This window comes from Piliocolobus tephrosceles, chromosome 8 (genome assembly GCF_002776525.5).
Source record: "Piliocolobus tephrosceles isolate RC106 chromosome 8, ASM277652v3, whole genome shotgun sequence".
Classification (NCBI taxonomy): Eukaryota; Metazoa; Chordata; class Mammalia; order Primates; family Cercopithecidae; genus Piliocolobus; species Piliocolobus tephrosceles.
The window spans coordinates 123,765,869-123,791,298 of NC_045441.1; the positions used below are offsets into that span (position 1 = coordinate 123,765,869).

The 25,430-nt window shown below is 39.6% G+C and overlaps 1 protein-coding gene across 2 annotated transcripts in view; it reads left to right on the forward strand.

Annotated features, from left to right (window-relative positions):
- The first annotated feature begins 24,366 nt into the window (after positions 1 to 24,366).
- Positions 24,367 to 25,430, forward strand: part of BPGM (bisphosphoglycerate mutase) — a 29,326-nt gene continuing 28,262 nt past the window's right edge. The window contains exons 1-2 of one of the 2 annotated variants that reach the window (XM_023190090.2): positions 24,409 to 24,518; positions 24,950 to 25,059. The gene's annotated coding sequence lies outside the window, so the exon portion shown is untranslated. Of the gene's footprint in view, positions 24,519 to 24,949; positions 25,060 to 25,430 lie in introns of both variants that reach the window. The other variant, XM_023190089.2, reaches the window with a different exon arrangement.

Here is a 25,430-nt window from a genome sequence, read left to right on the forward strand (position 1 = left end):
TTTTATATTTATCTTCTATCTCTCTGTATTATGAGTATTTCCTTCAGATTTAATTCTCTCTTCCTGCATATATTCTGCTGGTTAATTTATTGGGTTAGTGATTTCAATAATGATATTTTTATTTCTAAAGATCCTAATTCATTCTTTTTTTCAAATGTGCCTGGTACTTTAAATTAGATTTATATTTTGGTCATTTTTCAGTTTTATTCCATCTTTAATATCTTAAAACATTTGCTGATAATTGCTTTTTACTATAATAATTTCATTATCTTCAATTCTCAAGAACTTAAGTGTGTTTTTGTTTCCTCCTAACTTTTGTTCATGATATATTTGTTAATATCTTATTATACATTATATTTGATTGAATTTAATGTTTCCATATCAGAAGGCCTTAAATTGGGAATTTGCATTTGCTTTATGGATCCACGAGGAAGTACTGATCTGGGACTACTCCAGAGTTTTTCAAAGATGTTGGCTTAATGAGAGAGTCTCATTTTCTTGCAGAAAACCTAGTGCTTAATCTTTGAATTCCAGTGCTGGCACTGACATTTTCCCCGAGGTAATCCTAGCCTTTTCATTTGTTTAAACTGTTATCATTCCAGTTTTAGTTGTTTTTCATTTTCTATTTTTGGCACATGGGGATATTCCTTATTTCTTGTCAGTCAGTGTGATATCATAGAAAGATGCTTGGCCTTTGTTTCTGGTTTCTGGCACACAGTTCCCGAAACTCTTAGAATTTCCTGAGTGATAAGGGTGATAGGAGTATTTTTTGTTCTCGTGACATGACTTTTGGTGGGCTTCTAGGTAGCTTCAAGAGGGTGGCTGTTCCGGAAAAACCAGCCTTGATTAGAAGCTTGGAACATTCCACCCACCTCCCTCTAATCTCTAGGGCAGGGAAAGGAGCTGGAGAATGAATTGATTGCTGGTGGCCAATGATTTAATCAATTTTGCCTACAGATGAAACTTCCATAAGAAATCCTAAATGATGAGATTTGGAGAACTTCCAGGTTGGTGAACACATCAAGATGCTGGGGGAGTGACATGACCAGAGAAGTCATGGAAGCCCCATACCCCGATCCCAAACATTGCCCTACAAATCTCTTTCACTTTACTGTTCCAGAGTGTAGCATTGATAATAAACCAGTGAGTTGTGTGAGCTGTTCTCACAAATCATCAAACCTGAGGAAGGGGTCACGAGAACCTCTGATTTATAGCTTGTCAGTCAGAAAGATGGGAGGCCTGGGACTTACGGCTGACATTCGAAGGCTGTGTTGAGGGGCAGTCCTGTAGAACTGAGCTGAAACTTGTGGGGTCTGCACTAACTCTGGGTTGTTAGTGTCAGAATTGAATTGAATCACTGGACACTCAACTGGTGTCCAGAGAGCTGGAGAAGTGATATTGGAAAAGACACCATGTATTTGGCGGCAGGAGAATAAATGTCTCAGTCAGCAATGTTTTAAAAATTATATTTGAAATTCGTCCAGGCTTTAGTCATGTTATAGTGGGAGAGTCATTCTATCTAGTCTATCATACTCCTGGCAGTAAATGAAATAGAATGCTTTTCTCTATATCCGCTGAAGGTTTTGACTTTGGAAGAAAAAAGAGGAAGTGAGATGTAAATAATAAACCAGGGAGAGGTCTTGGGTAATAGGGTTTGGTTTCTTGAACCATGATTATACCATGCCTCTTTTTCTGAAGGCTAGAAAGATAGCAAAATATATGGGGAAAAGTTAGCTGTAAAAGGGGCTAGAAGGGCTTGACACCTAAAGAGTAAAAGAGAGAAACTGTTTCCTTGTAGTTAACTACTTAAAATAAGTTTTATTTTCATAAAATAATAAACTTCTTGAGAATAAGAACAGTATCTCTTTCATATTGCTTATTCAACAAAGAATAAACACCTATGTACTTTTTGGGATCCAAAGCTACTATGCTAAAATGATTGTCAAAGGTCATGTAGACTTATCCTGAGGTCACACAGCCAGTGTAACAGATCACAGGAGCAGACTATAGTCTCCTGACTCCAGACCATGCTTGTGTATTTATAGTACACTACACCTCTGAATTGAGTCAATAAAAATTATTTAAGTATATGGCATTGCATGTCACAAAGAAGGAGAAAAAAAATACTCTATTTGGATTCAATTGTTTTCTTCTTTACTGATTACTTCATACATAACCTTGTTTGTTGAAAGAAGCACATATTCTCTATGAATATACATCCTCAATTGTATGTTTAAAAAATAACTCATACTGCAAGGACACAGTCATTGTGTATGTATACAGCTCAAGTTCCTCAGTTGCTAAGGATGAATACTGCTTAGGAGTAAATGTGAAACACAGATCTAGCTAGAGGCCAAGAAAGAGCTGATTTGTACATCAAAGTCATGGTGTCTAAGAGCTATAAATGGTAAATATGTGATGAAAGAGGTTAAGAGAAAAAAGAGAGGTGTACATGCATGAGGTGAATCAGGCTGGGGTCTGGAATTCTAAAAGGTGGATATGTTTTGCTGATTTAGGGGTAGTTTTAAAGCATTCAAGACATCTTGCACACTATCTCTGGATTTATCCACCTCCCTTCAGAGTGGGCCTGAGTAGAACTGGATTGGAATTTCTTTAGTGGTTTGTTTAGTGAAGGTTGTCACATGGTTGAGGGTTTGCTTGTAGCACTGTGGACTCCCATTTGGTCATCAGGTGTCACACCTGTTTTTTTACAGGATAACCTGTACAGCACGTCCTCACTTCCTCCAGTAACAGAGGTGAGCTATGGAGGCAGGGTATATTGGATAGATGCAGCTAGGCTGGGTACAGCAGGGAGCAGTGAAGGGCAGGTGCATAGGGGTGTGTGTGTGTGTGTGCGTATGTGAAGAGCTAGAGATGAAAGTGACACAACGATAACTCTGGATACCCAAGAATGGGCACAGGGCTCTGTTCCACAGCTCCCAGCTGTGAACTGTAGTACAGATCTGCTAGCAAGAGACTACAACCACCTTGCTACTTCAATAGCTTTCTCTAATGTGTGGGTTTGCAGTTAAGATCTTATAGCTCTCTTTGACTATAGATAGATGCAGCAAGGAATGATAAAAGATGAGGTAGATACATAGAGAAAAGTAGTGGAGGAGGGGCGGAGCAAGATGGCTGAATAGGAACAGCTCCAGTCTCCAACTCCCAGCACGAGCAACACAGAAGACTGGTGATTTCTGCATTTTCAACTGAGGTACTGGGTTCATCTCACTAGGGAGTGCCGGACAATCGGTGCTGGTCAGCTGCTGCAGCCCGACCAGCGAGAGCTGAAGCAGGGCGAGGCATCACCTCACCTGGGAAGCGCAAGAGGGAAGGGAATCCCTTTTCCTAGCCAGGGGAACTGAGACACATAACACCTGGAAAATCGGGTAACTCCCACCCCAATACTGCGCTTTAAGCAAACGGGCACACCAGGAGATTATATCCCACACCTGGCCAGGAGGGTCCCACGCCCACGGAGCCTCCCTCATTGCTAGCACAGCAGTCTGCAATCTAACTGCAAGGCAGCAGCGAGGCTGGGGGAGGGGCACCCACCATTGCTGAGGCTTAAGTAGGTAAACAAAGCCCTGGGAAGATCGAACTGGGTGGAGCTCACAGCAGCTCAAGGAAGCCTGCTTGTCTCTGTAGACTCCACCTCTGGGGACAGGGCACAGCTAAACAACAACAACAACAAAAGCAGCAGAAACCTCTGCAGATGCAAACGACTCTGTCTGACAGCTTTGAAGAGAGCAGTGGATCTCCCAACACGGAGGTTGAGATCTGAGAAGGGACAGACTGCCTGCTCAAGTGGGTCCCTGACCCCTGAGTAGCCTAACTGGGAGACATCCCCCACTAGGGGCAGACTGACACCCCACACCTCACACAGTGGAGTACACCCCTGAGAGGAAGCTTCCGAAGTAAGAATCAGACAGGTACACTCGCTGTTCAGCAATATTCTTTCTTCTGCAGCCTCTGCTGCTGATACACAGGCAAACAGGGTCTGGAGTGGACCTCAAGCAATCTCCAACAGACCTACAGCTGAGGGTCCTGACTGTTAGAAGGAAAACTATCAAACAGGAAGGACACCTACACCAAAACCCCATCAGTACATCCCCATCATCAAAGACCAGAGGCAGATAAAACCACAAAGATGGGGAAAAAGCAGGGCAGAAAAGCTGGAAATTCAAAAAATAAGAGCGCATCTCCCCCTGCAAAGGAGCGCAGCTCATCTCCAGCAACGGATCAAAGCTGGACAGAGAATGACTTTGACGAGATGAGAGAAGAAGGCTTCAGTCCATCAAACTTCTCAGAGCTAAAGGAAGAATTACGTATCCAGCGCAAAGGAACTAAAAATCTTCAAAAAAGAGTGGAAGAATTGATAGCTAGAGTAATTAATGCAGAGAAGGTCATAAACGAAATGACAGAGTTAAAAACCATGACACGAGAAATACGTGACAAATGCACAAGCTTCAGTAACCGACTCGATCAACTGGAAGAAAGAGTATCAGCGATTGAGGATCACATGAATGAAATGAAGCGAGAAGAGAAATGAAAAGAAAAAAGAAGAAAAAGAAATGAACAAAGCCTGCAAGAAGTATGGGATTATGTAAAAAGACCAAATCTACGTCTGATTGGGGTGCCTGAAAGTGAGAGGGAAAATGGAACCAACTTGGAAAACACTCTTCAGGATATCATCCAGGAGAACTTCCCCAACCTAGTAGGGCAGGCCAACATTCAAATTCAGGAAATACAGAGAACGCCACAAAGATACTCCTCGAGAAGAGCAACTCCAAGACACATAATTGCCAGATTCACCAAAGTTGAAATGAAGGAAAAAATCTTAAGGGCAGCCAGAGAGAAAGGTCGGGTTACCCACAAAGGGAAGCCCATCAGACTAACAGCAGATCTCTCGGCAGAAACTCTCCAAGCCAGAAGAGAGTGGGGGCCAATATTCAACATTCTTAAAGAAAAGAATTTTAAACCCAGAATTTCATATCCAGCCAAACTAAGTTTCATCAGTGAAGGAGAAATAAAATCCTTTACAGATAAGCAAATGCTTAGAGATTTTGTCACCACCAGGCCTGCCTTGCAAGAGACCCTGAAGGAAGCACTAAACATGGAAAGGAACAACCGGTACCAGCCATTGCAAAAACATGCCAAAATGTAAAGACCATTGAGGCCAGGAAGAAACTGCATCAACTAACAGGCAAAATAACCAGTTAATATCATAATGGCAGGATCAAGTTCACACATAACAATATTAACCTTAAATGTAAATGGACTAAATGCTCCACTTAAAAGACACAGACTGGAAAACTGGATAAAGAGTCAAGACCCATCAGTCTGCTGTATTCAGGAGACCCATCTCACATGCAGAGACATACATAGGCTTAAAATAAAGGGATGGAGGAAGATCTACCAAGCAAATGGAGAACAAAAAAAAAGCAGGGGTTGCAATCCTAGTCTCTGATAAAACAGACTTTAAACCTTCAAAGATCAAAAGAGACAAAGAAGGCCATTACGTAATGGTAAAGGGATCAATTCAACAGGAAGAGCTAACTATCCTAAATATATATGCACCCAATACAGGAGCACCCAGATTCATAAAGCAAGTCCTTAGAGACTTACAAAGAGACTTAGACTCCCATACAATAATAATGGGAGACTTCAACACTCCACTGTCAACATTAGACAGATCAACGAGACAGAAAGTTAACAAGGATAAACAGGAATTGAACTCATCTCTGCAGCAAGCAGACCTAATAGACATCTATAGAACTCTCCACCCCAAATCAACAGAATATACATTCCTCTCAGCACCACATCACACTTATTCCAAAATTGACCACATAATTGGAAGTAAAGCACTCCTCAGCAAATGTACAAGAACAGAAATTATAACAAACTGTCTCTCAGACCACAATGCAATCAAACTAGAACTCAGGACTAAGAAACTCAATCGAAACTGCTCAACTACATGGAAACTGAACAACCTGCTCCTGAATGACTACTGGGTACATAACGAAATGAAGGCAGAAATAAAGATGTTCTTTGAATCCAATGAGAACAAAGATACAACATACCAGAATCTCTGGGACACATTTCAAGCAGTGTGTAGAGGGAAATTTATAGCACTAAATGCCCACAAGAGAAAGCTGGAAAGATCTAAAATGGACACTCTAACATCACAATTAAAAGAACTAGAGAAGCAAGAGCAAACACATTCAAAAGCTAGCAGAAGGCAAGAAATAACTAAGATCAGAGCAGAACTGAAGGAGATAGAGACACAAAAACCCTCCAAAAAATCAATGAATCCAGGAGTTGGGTTTTTGAAAAGATCAACAAAATTGACAGACCACTAGCAAGACTAATAAAGAAGAAAAGAGAGAAGAATCAAATAGATGCAATAAAAAATGATAAAGGGGATATCACCACCGACCCCACAGAAATACAAACTACCATCAGAGAATAGTATAAACACCTCTACGCAAATCAACTAGAAAATCTAGAAGAAATGGATAATTTCCTGGACACTTAAACTCTTCCAAGACTAAACCAGGAAGAAGTTGAATCCCTGAATAGACCAATAGCAGGCTCTGAAATTGAGGCAATAATTAATAGCCTACCCACCAAAAAAAGTCCAGGACCAGATGGATTCACAGCTGAATTCTACCAGAGGTACAAGGAGGAGCTGGTACCATTTCTTCTGAAAATATTCCAATCAATAGAAAAAAAGAGGGAATCCTCCCTAACTCATTTTATGAGGCCAACATCATCCTGATACCAAAGCCTGGCAGAGACACAACAAAAAAAGAGAATTTTAGACCAATATCCCTGATGAACATTGATGCAAAAATCCTCAATAAAATACTGGCAAACCGGATTCAGCAGCACATCAAAAAGCTTATCCACCATGATCAAGTGGGCTTCATCCCTGGGATGCAAGGCTGGTTCAACATTCGCAAATCAATAAACGTAATCCAGCATATCAACAGAACCAAAGACAAGAACCACATGATTATCTCAATAGATGCAGAAAAGGCCTTTCACAAAATTCAACAGCCCTTCATGCTAAAGACGCTCAATAAATTCGGTATTGATGGAACGTACCTCAAAATTATAAGAGCTATTTATGACAAACCCACAGCTAATATCATACTGAATGGGCAAAAACTGGAAAAATTCCCTTTGAAAACTGGCACAAGACAAGGATGCCCTCTCTCACCACTCCTATACAACATAGTGTTGGAAGTTCTGGCTAGGGCAATCAGGCAAGAGAAAGAAATCAAGGGCATTCAGTTAGGAAAAGAAGAAGTCAAATTGTCCCTGTTTGCAGATGACATGATTGTATATTTAGAAAACCCCATTGTCTCAGCCCAAAATCTCCTTAAGCTGATAAGCAACTTCAGCAAAGTCTCAGGATACAAAATTAATGTGCAAAAATCACAAGCATTCTTATACACCAGTATCAGACAAACAGAGAGCCAAATCATGAATGAACTTCCATTCACAATTGCTTCAAAGAGAATAAAATACCTAGGAATCCAACTTACAAGGGATGTAAAGGACCTCTTCAAGGAGAACTACAAACCACTGTTCAGTGAAATAAAAGAGGACACAAACAAATGGAAGAACATACCGTGCTCATGGATAGGAAGAATCAATATCGTGAAAATGGCCATACTGCCCAAGGTTATTTATAGATTCAATGCCATCCCCATCAAGCTACCCATGAGTTTCTTCACAGAATTGGAAAAATCTGCTTTAAAGTTCATATGGAACCAAAAAAGAGCCCGCATTGCCAAGACAATCCTAAGTCAAAAGAACACAGCTGGAGGCATCATGCTACCTGACTTCAAACTATACTACAAGGCTACAGTAACCAAAACAGCATGGTACTGGTACCAAAACAGAGATATAGACCAATGGAACAGAACAGGGTCCTCAGAAATAATACCATGCATCTACAGACATCTGATCTTTGACAAACCTGAGAGAAACAAGAAATGGGGAAAGGATTCCCTATTTAATAAATGGTGCTGGGAAAATTGGCTAGCCATAAGTAGAAAGCTGAAACTGGATCCTTTCCTTACTCCTTATACGAAAATTAATTCAAGATGGATTAGAGACTTAAATGTTAGACCTAATACCATAAAAAAACCCTAGAAGAAAACCTAGGTAGTACCATTCAGGACATAGGCATGGGCAAGGACTTCATGTCTAAAACACCAAAAACAATGGCAGCAAAAGCCAAACTTGACAAATAGGATCTAATTAAACTAAAGAGATTCTGCACAGCAAAAGAAACTACCATCAGAGTGAACAGGCAACCTACAGAATGGGAGAAAATTTTTGCAATCTACTCATCTGACAAAGGGCTAATTTCCAGAACCTACAAAGAACTCAAATTTACAAGAAAAAAAAACAACCCCATCAAAAAGTGGGCAAAGGATATGAACAGACATTTCTCAAAAGAAGACATGCGTACAGCCAACAGACATATGAAAAAATGCTCATCATCACTGGCCATCAGAGAAATGCAAATCAAAACCACAATGAGATACCATCTCAAACCAGTTAGAATGGCAATCATTCAAAAGTCAGGAAACAACAGGTGCTGGAGAGGATGTGGAGAAATAGGAACACTTTTACACTGTTGGTGGGATTGTAAACTAGTTCAACCATTATGGAAAACAGTATGGCGATTCCTCAAGGATCCAGAACTAGATGTACCATATGACCCAGCCCGCCCATTACGGGGTATATACCCAAAGGATTATAAATCATGCTGCTATAAAGACACATGCACACGTATGTTTATTGCGGCACTATTCACAGTAGCAAAGACTTGGAATCAATCCAAATGTCCATCAGTGACAGACTGGATTAAGAAAAAGTGGCACATATACACCATGGAATACTATGCAGCCATAAAAAAGGATGAGTTTGCATCCTTTGTAGGGACATGGATGCAGCTGGAAACCATCATTCTTAGCAAACTGTCACAAGAACAGAAAACCAAACACTGCATGTTCTCACTCATAGGTGGGAACTGAACAATGAGATCACTTGGACTCGGGAAGGGGAACATCACACACCGGGGCCTATCATGGGGAGGGGGGAGGGGGGAGGGATTGCATTGGGAGTTATACCTGATGTAAATGACGAGTTGATGGGTGCTGACGAGTTGATGGGTGCAGCACACCAACATGGCACAAGTATACATATGTAACAAACCTGCACTTTATGCACATGTACCCTAGAACTTAAAGTATAATAATAAAAAAAAAAAAAAAAAAAAGAAAAGTAGTGGATGTGGGGAGACCAGTCAGGAGGTTACTGCAGTCAGTAAGAAAGTATGGCAATCTGAATAGCAAAAGGGTTATAAGTACAACGAATACAGATATTTTTAAATTGTGAGAAAATACAACATAAAATTTTGGTGCCATAAATTTGAAAATCTAGATGAAATGGCTGATTATACAGAAAACACAAATTACCAAAATTGATTCAAGAAGAGATAAGAAACAGAAATAGACCAGCTAGCAGCAGAGGTCAGCGAAAGGGTGAGGTGGTGAAAAGAGTATGAAAAAATCTACCCTATAAAACATCTCCAAGCTTGAATGACTATGCAAAAAACCCTATCAAACATTCAGAGTGTAGATCATTTCAATAATATCCAAATTATGTCAAAGCATCAAAACCACGGAACTTTGCATTTCATCTCACAAGGTTAAAATAACCTAGCAGTCATTGAAAATTTTAACAGTCATTGAAAAAATTACAGACCAGGCTCTCAAATAAAAATAGATTAAAAATCCTAAACAAAATATATAACAATTGAATCTAACCATATATTTAGAAAATATACTGTGCCCAAGTAGGTTTTTATTTCAGAAATTAAAGGATAGCTAAATATTAAATATTCTATAGTTATGCTATATTGTGTAAATACTATTTATTTACATACTATAAAATAATCAATTAATGAATTTAATTAATAGAATAGAAGATAAAGCAAGCAAAAGATAGAGTCAGTAATTAGTTTAGTTGGAGGCTAGAAGTAGCCAGTTTGGGATCTGGTCAAAATACAGGGAAGATTATTATTCCAAGTGAAGAAGAGGGACAATTAGACAATTAAAGTACCATGAGATGTTAAGATCTCTAAGGAGAGCTCAGTTGTCCAATAGACATTTGGGGTGGATGCTGAGTGTGGGCTTTTGGCCACAGACATCTCTCAGGAGGCAATCTGTCCATCACTCACTTGGTGACCATGGGCCATTTACTTCAAATCTCTGTGACCCTAGATTCTCACCTAAAAATATGAGGCTAATGGGATGTAGTATATCTTTCAGGGTTGTCGTGAGGATTAAACGAGATAAACTAAGTAGTTAGCACAGAACCTGGCACATAAGAAAGAATGGTAGCTGCTATCTTCATTATTAATGTATTTTTTTAAACTAAGACCTGATTGACAACCCCTTCATAGGTGCTTTCTTCTCTGACCACCAGAGAGCAGACCAACATTACCCTTCCAGAATGAGAAACTACCTCAGGTTCTGCAGCCTGAGAGTTCAGAATGTTTGCGGTAAGCTGCTCTTCTACAAATTTTGTCAGAAGGGCAAACTAACCTTCGTGAAAGGCATAGCAAAATGTCTGCTTTCTTCTTTATATTTTAATTGAGAGAGGAGCAGGATGTAAGTTAAATAGTCACTGAATATGAAATTACATGTAAATATTGAGATACACCGTATCTGGCATTAGGAATCAAGATGATAACTTGATATTTCACTTTCCTTTTTGCTTTACATTGTAGGACACTTTTTGAAGTGCTATTATATACATATAATAGATATAAATATCAATTTTATCTTCACAGTAACAGTGTGAACTACACAGGCCAAAGCACATTGTTTCGATTTAACTGGTGTGAAAACTGAGGCTTATTAGAGTTTAGTGGTTCATCTAAAGATACACATATATTTGGTGTCACAATCTGAACTTCACCGGATCTGAAGACAACAGCACGTACAGCAGTGCTCTTTTGGTTCTCTTTCCCTCCTTCTCTCCCTTCCTGTGTCCTTCCTGCCCTTCTTTTCTTGCTTTCCTCTTTTTATTTTCTTTCCCTTCCCCTAGCTCCCGCCTACTTTTTCTTCACTTCCTTCTTAATTATGCAATATTCCACACATATATGTGATCTAAATAAAATGAATGTGATTAACCCACCATTCAGCTAAGAAATATTACCAGTATCTCTGAAACCCAACTGCATGCCGTACCTAACCTATAACCTGGATTTTGTGATAATTTTCATTTTCTTTCTAGTTTTATCACCTTATCACTTATGCATCCCTACAAATACATACATTGTTTATTTGCATATTGTTGGACTTTATGTAAATGAAATCATTCTCTTTTTTTGCTCAAAATTATGTATCTGAAATTTATCCATGTTGATGTGCATAGCTGTGGTTCATTCATTTTCACAGCTTACAGTACTCCATTTCATTCATCTGTTCTCTTACTATTGGGGCTTTTGGGTGATTTTCAGTTTTGTGCTATCATAAACAAAGCTGTATATGACTCTTGCTGTACATACGCAAAAGTTTCTCCAAGGTATTCGCCCAGGAATGAAATTACTGGTTCATGAAGTGTACTTACCTACAACTTTACTAGCTAATGCCGAATTGTTTTTCAAATTAGTTTTACCAATTCCTATAAGCTCATTACTTTGCATTCTCACCAACATGAAATTGTCAGAAATTTTAGCCAATTTCACACCTAATGCTCAGATTTTGGTTTTCAAACACCATTCTGCAATAAAAGGAACCAGGTTCCTTGGAGAAATAGCTGATTCCAGGGCTAGGGCAAGTAATAAACAAAATGAGCTTGGAATATCTTGTGGTGCCAGAGAGTAAGAAAATGCTCCACGAAACAAAAACAAACAAAATCACAGCAGCCAATCACAAAGGAGCTCCTAATTGCCAAACCTGGAACAATCAGAGCAGCAAAATAAATACAGTGTACCTTAGAACAACATGGGTTTGAGCTGTGAGGGTCCACATATACATGGATTTCCTTTCACCTCTACCATCCCGAGACGGCAAGACTAACGCCTCCTCTTCCTCGTCCTCCTCAGCCTACTCAGTGTGAAGTCGATGATGATAAAGACCTTTATTATGATCCATTTCCACTTAATCAATAGTAAATATATTTTCTCTTTCTTATAATTTTCTTAATAACATTTTCTTTTCTCTATTTTAAGAATACAGTATATCATACATATACAAAATATGTGTTAATTGACAATGTCTTCTGGAAGGCTTCTGGCCAACAGTAGGCTGGACGTGGTTAAAATTTTTGGGAGCCAAAAGTTATAAGTGGATTTTTTTTTACTGCATGGGGGTCAGTGGCCCTAATTCCCATGTTATTCAAGAGTCAACTGTATAGTATTGGATTATAAGCCATAAAATACAATACATTTCCATGAATTCATACTGATATAAATAATTACATAAATAAATAAACAAATAAATTGGGGAAATGGGACAGCTCTTCCTTGTGATAGAATTTGAATTAATAAATGTAAAATGAAAGAAAAACACAAAAAGTCATCACTAAATACCACCATAATAACTCTTGCAGACATCCTCCATCAAGAGATGCTAAAATTAGTGGGTGAAAGTTTGAGGAGAAATAAAGTTTGAATCATTTCAAATATCTTGCCTAAAACATTGATGACAAAGAGAAAGACAGTAATTTTACCAGGGAGAAACTTGACAGAACGCAACTTAATCAAGTGATCGAAGTCACCACTCAAGATATCAACATCATGAGCCCTGTGATATGATGCAGTGAGGATATAGCATCGTTTCATAGTAGTCTCACACAACATGCATAACTAGAGTTCAATCGCAAGAACACATTAGACAAACTCAAAATTGAGGGACATTTGACAAAATAATGTCTATTCTTCATAAATATCAAGGCCATGAAATATAAGAAAAGATAAGGCCAGGCATTGACTTCTGTCTACCTATGAAAGTCCGAGGTGGCAACTTCTTCCAATAGAAAGCTGTTTCATTTACATTAAAAATGTGTTTAGTGTAGCCACCTTCATCAATGATCTTAGCTAGACCTCCTCGCTAAGTTGCTGAAGCTTCTACATGAGTACTTGCTGTTTCGCTTTGCATTTTAAAGACACCTTCTTTCCTTAAACCTCACGAATGAATCAACCTCTGTTAGCTTCCAACTTTTTTCTCTTTGGTTTGAAGCTTCAAACTTTTCTTCTGCAGCTTCCTCACTTTTCTCAGCCTTTATAAAATTGGAGAGAGTTACAGCCTTGCTCTGGATTAGGCTTTGGCTTAAGGGAACGTTGTGGCTGGTTTAATCTTCTATCCAGACCACTAAAACCTCCATATCAGCAATACGCTGTTTCACTTTCTTATCATTTGTGTGTTCACTAGAGTTTAATTTCCTTCAAGAGCTTTTGCTTTGCATTCACAACTTGGCTGTTTGGTGCAAAAGCTCTAGCTTTCAGCCTCTCTCGACTTTCAACATACCTTCCTCACTAAGCTTAGTCATTTCTAGCTTTCGATTTCAAGTGAGAGACTTGTGATTTCCTTTAACTGGAACACTTACAGGTCACTGTAGGACTATTAATTGGCCTAATTCCAACGTTGCTGTGTCTCAGAGAATAAGAAGGCTTGAGGAAATGGGGAGAGATGGGGGAATGGTTGGTCAGTCAAGCAGTCAGAACACACACATTTATCAATTAACTTTGATGTAGTATATGGGTATAGTTCATTACACACCAAAGCAATACGATGGTAACATCAAAGATAATTCATCACAGATTGCCATAACATATATAATAATGAAAAAGTTTGAAATATCCTGAGAAGTATAAAAATGTGGAAGAGATACCAAGTGAGCAAATGCTGTTGGAAAAAAAAATGGCACCAATGGACTTGCTTGACAAAAGGCTACTACAAACCTTCAATTTGTGAAAAATGTAGTATCTGCAGCATGAAGTAAAGTGAAGAGTAATGAAATGGAGTATCTGTAGAGATATTAAACTGAATTAAATATTTCCACTTGGTTCAATGACAGTAACTTACAAGAGTGGTTGATCAGAGTTTGCTGGGAGATAATTGCTGGGCACCAAGTCACTTTTTAGTAATAGTTTCAAAATTTACAGTGATTGGAATAGTGAGTTTATATTTGGTGGTGCATGAAAAAACAACGAGATACATCATAAAAACCTTGAAAATAATAGAATCATTATCTTTTATAGCTTATAAAATGGTGGGCTGAGCTTCCGAGTCTACAAAATGGAGTGGGAAATCTTGCACATAGTGAGTTCACCAAGGCTGGTGTCACCTCAGTGGTTTTCCAGTCCTCATTGCCCACATTTTCTTTTAAACTTCTTTGGGTCCTAGGAAGGTGCCCCCTTGGACAACAATTAAGAAGAGTCCAGACCACATTTCTATCATTCAGGCCTGCTTTCACTTCCCTTTCAAGGCTACATTCATTTCTCTTATCTGTATCTGTAGCGATAGATGGTATTTTCTTTTTTTTTTTTTAGACAGAGTCTCGCTCCATGGCCCCGGCTGGAGTGTAGTGATGTGATGTCGGCTCACTGCAACCTCCGCCTCGTGGGTTCAAGCTATTCTCCTGCCTCAGCCTTCCGAATAACTCGGATTACAGGTGAATGTCACCATGCCCAGCTAATTTTCTTTTTTCATTAGAGACAGAGTTTCACCATGTTGGCCAGGCTGGTCTTGAACTCCTGACCTCGTGATCAAGCCACCTCAGGCTCCCAAAGTTCTGGGATTACAGGAATGAGCCAGCACATCCGGCTGATAGATGGTATTTTCTAAGCAACAAGTGAGGGTATTTGAGTTGAAAAAAAAGTGTCTCTCTTCAAAGAAAGAATGGATAGAATATTTCAAAAATTAGCCAGTCTTGGGAAATCAGAAGAGTAGTTACGGTGTTCCAATACCACCTGTTTCTGTAAATGACACATAGAGGGTATAACACAGGATTTAGTCTAGGGGTGGGGCCAGGCAAGGAAGTCTACACTGCTAGTTGGGAGGAATCTTCACCTTAACTAATTCTCCATAGTCACAGAATTCCTTTCATACCACTCCCTCTAATTTCTATTATCAGAGTCTTTATACCTATGTCAACGTATTTCTTTAAAAATGTGGTCCCAGAAAGGTCCACTTTAGAAGAATGAGCTCAAAGCGGGTGCTTTCCCTGCTCCTCTGACCCCACCAGGTTTCCAGCACTTCGTCTCCTGTATCTTCAGTTGCTCCACTGTTTCTTCCAGGCCAGTTTCCAGTGGAAAGACTGTGTCTAATGTCCTTGAGTTCTTCTTCTGTTGCTGGTTGAGATATGCCATTGCCCCAGGCAGCAATGGCAGCAGTTCAGGATCTCCAACCTCTTTCAAAACAGGAAGCCCCATCCCTTAAGCAACCACCTTCTAGTATAGTACATGCTAGACTGTGCTACCTGGGAGGAGTGGAAATAGCATCGTCTACAGCAGCCTCTGGTCTCAGAGCACATCAGGCCTTTGGCTCTGTGTTTCTATTCTGTCTTTGGTTCACAGAAATGTTTATATTGTTTTCGAACCCTAGAATATATTTTAGGGATTTTCTTTTTATGTTATTTAATACTGCTGAACGTTTACTGTGGAAAACCTACTACGCAATTCTGACTGCAATTCTGTGCATATTTAAACATTGCTCACAATTCACCTCTTCCATCAAGTATCTAAACTTATTACATCCCTGCACTTAAGCACTCCCTTTCCACCCCAAAATACTCTGAGCCCTTAATCATTCTACTTGCACTTGTATTTGTTGGACTGTAATTAACTCTTGAGTTAGTCTTTTCTCTACTGGACCACGCTCCTTGAGGACAAGGAGGATGTTTAATTTATTTACATATCTCTTGTACTTGGCACTGTGACTTGTTTATAGTAGGCACTAAAAATATTAATTCATTTCCTTCAAAATTCCTAACACAAGTTCTTAAACATTAGGAGGAATTCAGTGAATAATTGGTTACTTATTGATTTGCTGGTTGAGACCAGATCCTGTACATTTCTGAAGATCTTACTTATTATTCTTCCTTATCCTTTTTCTCTCCTTTGTCTCCCATTTTTAGAGAGGGCAGAGACACAGCAAAGCATAAGGAAATAGATGAGTTTAGGAAAAGAGAAAAATATGTATATATGCTATATTTACCTTTTTTCAGAAGAAAAGAAATGAAAGTATTTTCCATAATATTTTGTTAGAGGTTGGTTTATTCTTGTTTTACCTAATATAGCTGGGTTTGGAGTTAAGAAAACAGGTTCTTTCCTGTTGTGCATAAAAACAATTATCTACAGAAGGGAAACTCTAGCTATATATCGTCAGGCCTTTATATACTTGTTGGTATTCTGATGGTGAAGACATATATGTCATTTGGCATTGCAGTTCTTTCTTTGTTTCGGCTGTGATAGAGTGATCCAGGACCCTAACAATCTAAACATCATCTTACTTCTAATCATCAAGCTTTGAAGCCTTTGCCATTACTCACTTTATAAATCGTAACTTAGTAAACAGAACATCACATGAGAGTGATTTTTCTTCCCTATCTGATTTTTACAGCCTCTGGTTGCAGACAGCAATTTACCTATTCCTCTTATCTGATACCTCACAGAGTGACAACATCAGAAACTAGTTAGGACACTCACCTGGCAGAGACTGCAATTTAGTGGTTGGTACTGACCGATGATATAAACAAGTAATGAATTATTTACTCTCTTCATTCCTTCTTTCAAAAGTTACTAATAAATGAAGCCAGTCAAGCTATTTCTTAAATTGATTTTATAAGGATTCTGTGAGTACTTAAATGGGAAACGTAAAGAACTTTATCTCACTCATGTTGGAATCATAGATCTTTAGGAAAAAAGTTGCCTCTCTCTAGACATAAAATAACAGCTAGAAGTTGCTATGGAAACAACAGCTCTCAAAGCCAGTAGAGAACATTTTTTAAAAGGGTGACCCTTAGAATCTCAGGCAGCCTCCAAAATGCTTACACCCAAAGAAAAAGAAAAAGTATTTTACATAGAAGGGCTTAGTTTAGAAGCTGAAGATGATTTCATCTTTAAATAGCTTGCCTTTTATTCTCTGTTGTGATTTTTATACTGTTGTAGATTTCTTAAAAATTTTTTCCCTCTGTATTTTTCAGAATCCGTAGGCTTCATGTCATCTCAGCTGACTAGCATCTGTGGCCTGGCACTTGTTTTGACTAAATAATCATATGCCTTTCTCTACCTAGTGCAGCCCCTGAAACCTTATCTGCTAGGACCAGCCTTTCACTGCCCTAGGAAGGCCTCTCAGTTGCATGTTACATTTGTTTTTCTCTGGAAGAAAACAAGAGAAAACAATCAAGAAGGTTGATTTTACCCTATACATAAGAAACTTCGATGCTCATTCTGTGCTTTAACTGCTTTTGTACTTAAGCAATTCTTTTGTCTACTTTGAGCCTCTATTTTCTCAACTATAAAATAAGGGAGTTGAGCTATATGATTTCTGTTTCTTTCAGAGCTAACATTTTCAGTCCACACATAAAATTTAACATTATTCTTATAAGTTTATATATACATATCACATTTTATTGGAAACTCCTAGGGTCTAAAGGCATAAACATTTTTAAAAAGACGTACTTATTTATTTGTGTGAATCTATACATAAGTACTATTTAGCAAAAAAAAAAAAAAGACAGAGGAAATTTAATCTATTCCTTTTCTGATGCATTCATTTATTAACATATATTAATTAAGCACCTAATGCCAGACATTGTGGACAAGTGGTAAACCAAAGCAACAGGGCCCATATGTTTAGGGAGCTTGAAGACCAATGGAGAGACAGATCATATACAGTGTAAGTACATTTGTGTAAAGTTCTATAAAGAAGTGCTTGGTGCCTTGAAAACATGTAATTAACCTAGGAGATATAATCCAGGTAGGATCAAGTTTTTCTAGGGAAACGACCACTCAATTGTCAAAGTTGAATAGGAATCATTAGACTAAGGGGCAGGGAGTTGGGAAGGGAGGAATAAGAGAGGGAGGGGAAGGATATAGCATACTAGGTAGGGAAAACACATGTGTGAAGGCCAAATGATTATAAGGAGAAGGAAGGGTCACTATAAGGAGCAATGGGAAGCCACTGTTCTAAGCTAGGGAGTGGTAGGGGGTGACCTGTGACACAATCACTAAGGTATTCTACCATATCACCCACCCCTGGCTGCCTAGAAGACAGTAAAAGCAGATTCAGAAAGACTTGTTAGGAGCCTACTGAGAAAATGCTGGCAAGAGGTGATGGTAGCTTGGGTTAAGGTGTTGGTAGTGTGTAGGGGTGTGGTGTGTGTGTGAATAGGATGAGGAGGATGGAAAAACTATTTAAAACATATACCTTGATTGATATTGATTTTGATTAGATTGTGTAAAGAGGCTTTAAAGAGACATTCTAGAAATTACACTTTCACACAAGTGTCACTGCCTTCTATGTGTTATATTATGAGGTTACACACCCATTTCAATGATGCTTCATGGGTGTCAACAATTCTGAGAAGCTTCTTCTAGAACTTACGTCAGAAGCAGTGTATAAACCATACCAGAAAAATAGGTTTATTGCTATATAGAAAATATTTCATAAATCCCCAAAGCTAAGGAAACAAATATGTGTGTAATGTTCTTAAGTTGATGCAGGATTTATAAAGACTTCTTTTTATGAGTTTGACCTTCCAACATATACAGTGAGGTCACTTATTTAAGAAAATAAGCAAGTATGTAGGGGAAAAGCTATGTTATCTGAGTCTTCATCAAAGAATGAGGATATGGTCTTTTACCCAAGAGCTAGCTAACTGGGGAAGCCCATAGGCAGAAGAAACTCCTGGACAGTTAGGAGGGGTTTTTTAATCTTTATTTTTAGGGAGTAGATAAACACATCTTAGATGACTGACAACAAATGCTCCAAAGAAAAGAAGAATGAAGTTATCTCCATAAGTTTTTAGGAGCAGTGCATGGTGGGAAGAGCTTAGAACCAAGGCTAGGAGTCAAACTCCAGTTGTGTAACTAGCTGTGCAGTCTTAGGCAAATTATCTCTCCCAGTCTTACTTTCTTCATCTGAAAATGGGGACATATATGCCAGGAGTTTTGTGAGGATTTGCTGATGGAGCTCTGATAGTTTGGCTGTGTCCCCACCCAAATCTCATCTTGAATTATATCCCCCATAATTCCCACTGTTGTGGGAGGGACCTGGTGGGAGATCATTGAATTATGGCAGCAGTTTCCCCCATACTGTTCTCATGGTAGTGAATACGTCTCATGAGATCTGATGGTTTCATAAGGAGAAACCTCTTTCGTTTGATTCTCATTCTCTCTTTGCCTGCCGCCATCCATGTAAGACGTGACTTGCTCCTCCTTGCTTTCCATCATGATTGTGAGGCTTCCCCAGCCACATGGAACTGAAAATCCAATTAAACCTCTTTCTTTTGTAAATTGTCTTTATTAGCAGCGTGAAAATGGACTAATACAAACTCTGATTTCCATCCGCCATTCCCTCCATATCACCTCCCCACCTTGGCTCCTCAGCTAAACACCTTTTCTTCAGGTTAAAGAATAGAAAACCCTGTGGAGATAGAGGGTAAGAGGAAACCCTTCAGTAGCTATCAGGCTACTGTCTTCACCTTTCTTAGCTCTGTAATATCAGAGCATAGAGAAAAGAATTCCTGGCCACTTTATCAGTTTCCATGAAGAAAGGCTGAAGCCAGCAGGCATTGCCATTGATTCAGTAGACATTCCCAGAGCACCATCATTTAGAGAAAGCAGCAGCTCATTTAAATCACTGAATCTTTTTGAGAAATTGAAACAAGTTCAATGCCCAAGAGTAGAGAATTGGTTGGACTGTGAGACATACCACCTGGACGAACATTTGTGTAATGGAATTACACACTGAAGAAAAATATTAAATGACATTGTTCATATGTTCATAACAAATTAAGTAAAAACGATTGCCACAAAACAGTATATATACTAAGATTCCAGTTTTTTTTAAAGTAATTGGTTTATGGGAAGAAATAGGATACACAAAAATGTTAAAAATAAATTCTGAAGGGTAGGATTATAGGTATTTTAAGTTTTTTCCTTTTCTAAATCTTAAACAATAAACATTTTAAAACATAAATTTATAATTAATAAATATAAGCTTAAAAAAAACTCTATAGGGCACAATTTGTGTTTACCACAATATAAACAACAAGCATTTAAAGAAACATGGGTTTTTACTTAGTGGAGTAGAGAATTTGTAAAAGAGGAAAGCACCTCTTGATTCCTCATGTTTCTATGTTTTTCCCCTACCCTTGTCCCAGATCTGAAAGTAGTGGGGAAAAAAATCAACCTGGCTCTTTTCCTATGCCAAGGTGCTTACTCAATGTTTAGTCTTACTGTAAGGGAATTTCACATAGTTCAGGCTTCCCAATACCAGAGGTTCCTGGCTCTGCCACTAGGTCTGTACCCTCTCTGGCATTCACTTCCTGCCCATTACCTCTCTGGGCAGCCACAAGATAGCTGGGGAAATCCCAGTCTCATGTCCTCTGCAAGAGTACAGGTCTCCACTTGAGTGGAGAGTAGGGAAAGGAGGCAAGTGCAATGCCAAGACTTTACTAAGTTATTTGAATAAGAATACTTGTAAGTAGTTAAAAATGCTTTACATTTATCATTACCATAATTGCAAAGAATAACAACTATCATTTATGAGATGCTTTCCATGTGCCAGGCACACACCACATTATCCCATTTAATTTTCACATTGGCGATTTGGGTATTATCTCTATTTAACAGATAAAGACACTGAGGCTGAGGTCAAGCAATTTGCCTAGGCTATTCTGCATTTTGCTAGCCTAGCGGAACCATTGGCTCCCTCCTTCCAGCAGACGCTAGAGTTAACTATGATTGTGAGGCTTCCCCAGCCACATGGAGATATAAGTCCAATTAAGCCCCTAAGTTCCCAGCGCTGGAAGGTGGCAGACACAAGGTGCTTCAAAGCTATTCCAAAACTGCCTCCATGATTCTTCACCCTACTCTGTGAGGAAGATAAGGATTCTAAGTTTTAACTTTTGAAAGACAAGTGCAGGCTTTAAGGTCCCTTCTGAGAGGCCTGGATGGCTGATCCATAAGAGCATTTCCAGTTTTTAGTTTCAGAAAAGGGAGTCTTGTACTTAGGAGGTCAATGATGGGGACCACACGTAAGTTTATTATACTAGATTACGAGTGGTAAATTTTAATCTGACCCTTAAGTAAGTAGGGTACAGTTGGAGACTAAATACTGGCAGCAAATAACCAACTCATGGTGTGTCCTGATCACGTGAAGAGAAGGAGACACTCCTGTACATGGGATATAGAACTAGCTAACTCTGGAGTTTGCTGGAAGGAGGGAGCCAATGGTTCTGCTAGGCTAGTAAAAGGGAGAATAGCCTGGGTCCATGGATGATGTTTTGATGCATAGTGGACCAATTCAGCCATATATGGAAAAGGCTACAGGCTCTGTGCACATAACTGTGAAATTATTTTGACCAGGTATGTATGCTATCAATAAAATAGTGGTTTATTCAGGTCACAAGGAAAACAATTTTCTACTAAAACTCAAAGTATCCTATAGGTTAACATTGACTTTTTGATATACACTTCTAACAGAAAGGAAGACAAAGAGACAACATAGCTATGATAATTTATTGCTTTTCATTTCTTGTTTGGATAAAAGTAAGACTACATCAAAAGTTGTTTGATGACACTGAATTATTTTCACAATATCTATATCACTTGCTATATCAGAATTGAAGTCCTCATGGTTGGTCTTCAATGGAAGTGAATCCTAAAATTAATCTTAATTTTAAAAAATACATTGATTTTGGGGCAAAGAGAAGGCAGCAGGAAGAGGAAGCATTTTCCCAGAATTAAATGAATTAGCAACCTTGGGTCCTAGCCCAAGATTTGTCCCCAATCAAGTAATTTTGAGCATGTCACTTAAGCTTCAGTTTCTTTATCTGTACAACAAGGAGCTAGAGTTTAATTTCCAAAGCCCTGTCAAGTACTAAGTTTGCACAAGTCTAATATTCTTTGGAGTTCATCTTTGCCTTAAATGGATTTATGATCATTTTTGTGAACAACGACCTCGTTATTTAAAAATTCATAAGGGAGACAGCTCATCAAATACAGCAGGACACAGCGTTCAGGATATGATACTGTAACACAATTAAGTATGGAGAACAATACTGCCATAGGGCAAAAGTAACTCCTGAAATTCTCTTAGCCTCTGTGTACATTTGTCTTACAAAGAACATGCTTGCTCCTGATGAAAATTTGCTTTTTAATTCCTTCTAGACAGAATCACTGATACAATTGCTTCCATCTTATATCAAAATGAGTTATTCATAAGCCACATACTCTTGCGAATGATTCTAAAAGTCAAGTGATGTTTGATATTGTTAAGGTTTTATGTGACAAGTTAGCATTCCACGGGTATGCATAACAACAGTAAACTTAAATCCAGTGAGTAGGCGCCCTTAGGTCCAGACTAAGTATCCCTAAGTGCCAAATGCCACAAGACTGCCACTTGGGAATGACTGTTTTTAGCCTCCAGAGTATGGATGGTGGGCACTCGAGTAGGAGCTTTATTACACTGTAGAAGAAAAGCTTTCTCCTTACTTTGTCCTCATCTGATATTGAGAAAAGAACGCCGGGCGCGGTGGCTCAAGCCTGTAACCCCAGCACTTTGGGAGGCCGAGATGGGCGGATCACGAGGTCAGGAGATCGAGACCATCCTGGCTAACACGGTGAAACCCCATCTCTACTAAAAAAATACAAAAAAACTAGCCGGGCGAGGTGACGGGAGCCTGTAGTCCCAGCTACTCGGGAGGCTGAGGCAGGAGAATGGAGTAAACCCGGGAGGCAGAGGTTGCAGTGAGCCGAGATCCGGCCACTGCACTCCAGCCTGGGCGACACAGCGAGACTCCGTCTCAAAAAAAAAAAAAAAAAAAAAGAGCAAAGAGCAAGAGGGCAAATGTATAAGATTTGGAAACTGCCTCTTCCAGCTGTTCTGGCCTGAACTCTAGTTAATCTTGTGCAAGTTAAATTCTAACTATCACTAGATGGGACCTATCACCTGCTGGGACCTGTCAAGCCTTGGATTAGTGCGGTCCCGGAAGCAAAGTTCTGTTCTTTGATATCCCAGGAGGAACTGTCATGCTCTAAGATCGGTAAATGAGATACAGAACTGGCTACAATTAGATCTTAATAAGTTCAATACAGAGTGTGTCACAGAATTTCAAATGTTGAAAGATTATCTTTTCAAATGTATGTATAATTATTCTGAGGACTTGCTTGCCTGTCACAAACCTAATGCATTTGTTATGAGGATGAAACAGGAAAAACTCACAGGAAGACACGAACCACTACGTAGTATAGCTTCTAAGTTAAGAAGGCAATCTCCCAGGTGTTCTGGCAAACATAACATTCCTTATCTTTCCCGCCCACCCGAAAGTTCTAACACATATGCTTCAAAACCTCGTTGGTAGCTCAAGCCTGCTTAGAAGTTTTTAAGGCCTCGTGCCAGACTTCCGGTGTTTGCATAGATGTCTCTTGTTCAGTTATTGTCGCCTCCGAATTTGTCATTCTCTCATTCCACTCCAGCCTCCCTTCCTCTGTGCAATAAGCTTTTAGGGCATTCCTTTCATGACTTTTCTTCCCCACCTAAAATACTGTCAGCAAACTGCCTAACGGAAATCCCTATAAAAGTCGTAAGAGAAAGTAAGGATACGTTACTGCCTATAAATCGAGCACTTCAAAGGCATTTGTTTTAATCACGACTTAAGACTTTCACCCACGAGTTAGTTGTGAGAAAGGAGCTTCTTCTGGGAGGATACCCCAGCTTCGTCTTCAGGTTTCAATCCCTAAATTTCCCATAAGTAAAAGAAACATCACTTCCTCTCTTCCAAGAGTCCACTGACACCTGTCTTCACCCGCAGGTGTTTCTCCTAACACTTTAAACGCTTTCTAGAACCTCAAACCGCTAAGTCGCTCCCCGGACCCAAGGTTTTGCACCAGCGACGCTGCAGGGTTTGCTGTTCTACTTCCCTAGGCACAAGCCCGCCCGCTGGCGTCGAAGCCAACTCCTTACTGGTTCAGGTATGTGCTCGTCTCTGTAGCAAACCAATCAGAACCCCACTTCTTACTCCTGGGATTTGGTAAACGGAAGAGACCTCTCCGGTCCCGGGAGTAGGCAGGGACCGTGGATGAGTGACAGTTCGACTTTCCAATAGGCAGAGCCCTAGGACCTGCCCACGTCTGGTTCGGGGGTTAGAAAAGAGCGTCGATGCCGGCTGCAGTGATGAGTCCTAGGAGGCGCTGGCTGTTCCGCGGCTGGGAGGAGCGGCTGCTGCTGCTGCTGCTGGTAGCCCCTTTGCAGGTGAGTGGTTTTGTTTTAGAAAATGTTGCGAATGTTTCCATTTTTTAAGTGATGTGATGCTTTATTTTTGGGTGCGGGGAAGGCCAGTTTATTTACTTTCTCTGATTTAGTCGTTGGTGGGAGTCTGGTGCCCACTCCAGCCCTAAAGCTGGGACCCTCACTTATCGCCCCAGTCCCTTTCCCTTGTCCCTTTCTCAGAATGAGCCTCACAGGCAGTCACAGTTCAGTTAACTGAGAGGAGGAGCCCGTTTTGGTAGTGCTGTCCTTATGGCAAGAATAGATAGAAGTTGGAGGGAAGAAAACTCTATCCTGGACATTTGAGGCACTGTGTGGCAGAGCCCTTTCAATAGGAAGATCCCCTGGAAGGAAGCAGGGCGATGCCGCTGTATTTGGGGCTTTGGCAGACCTGGCCCTATCATTTTGTGTGGCAGACAGAAAAACTCGAATGCGGTGAAAAGAGAAGGAGGTGAATATATGCAGTGTTTTCATGTGGGAATCTGGAGCCAAATCACAAGTTCTTAGAACCACTAGAAATAAAAACGTAAGTGTATTTTCCTCTTTTCTAAGGGACAGGGGCTGGTATTACACTAGAGAAGGTCAATGAAATGCGTAATTGCAGTTAAGTTCACAGTTAAGCTTTAAAGAATAGTTGGTTATTAGCTAACTTATTATAACTCTCATTCCCCTACTGCCTCCCTTCCAAATTACGGAAGATCTTTAGCTTGTGAGTGGTACTATGTTAGCTGACTAAATGCAGACTCTTTCCAAGGCGGGGAAAAAATCAAAAGCTAAGTTTCACCTGTAGGTACTAAAGTTTTTTTATAGTGAAAGCAGAACTCATGTCAATTTCTCTTTTATTTTTTATTTTTATTTTTTGAAACGGAGTCTCGCTCTGTTGCCCAGGCTGGAGTG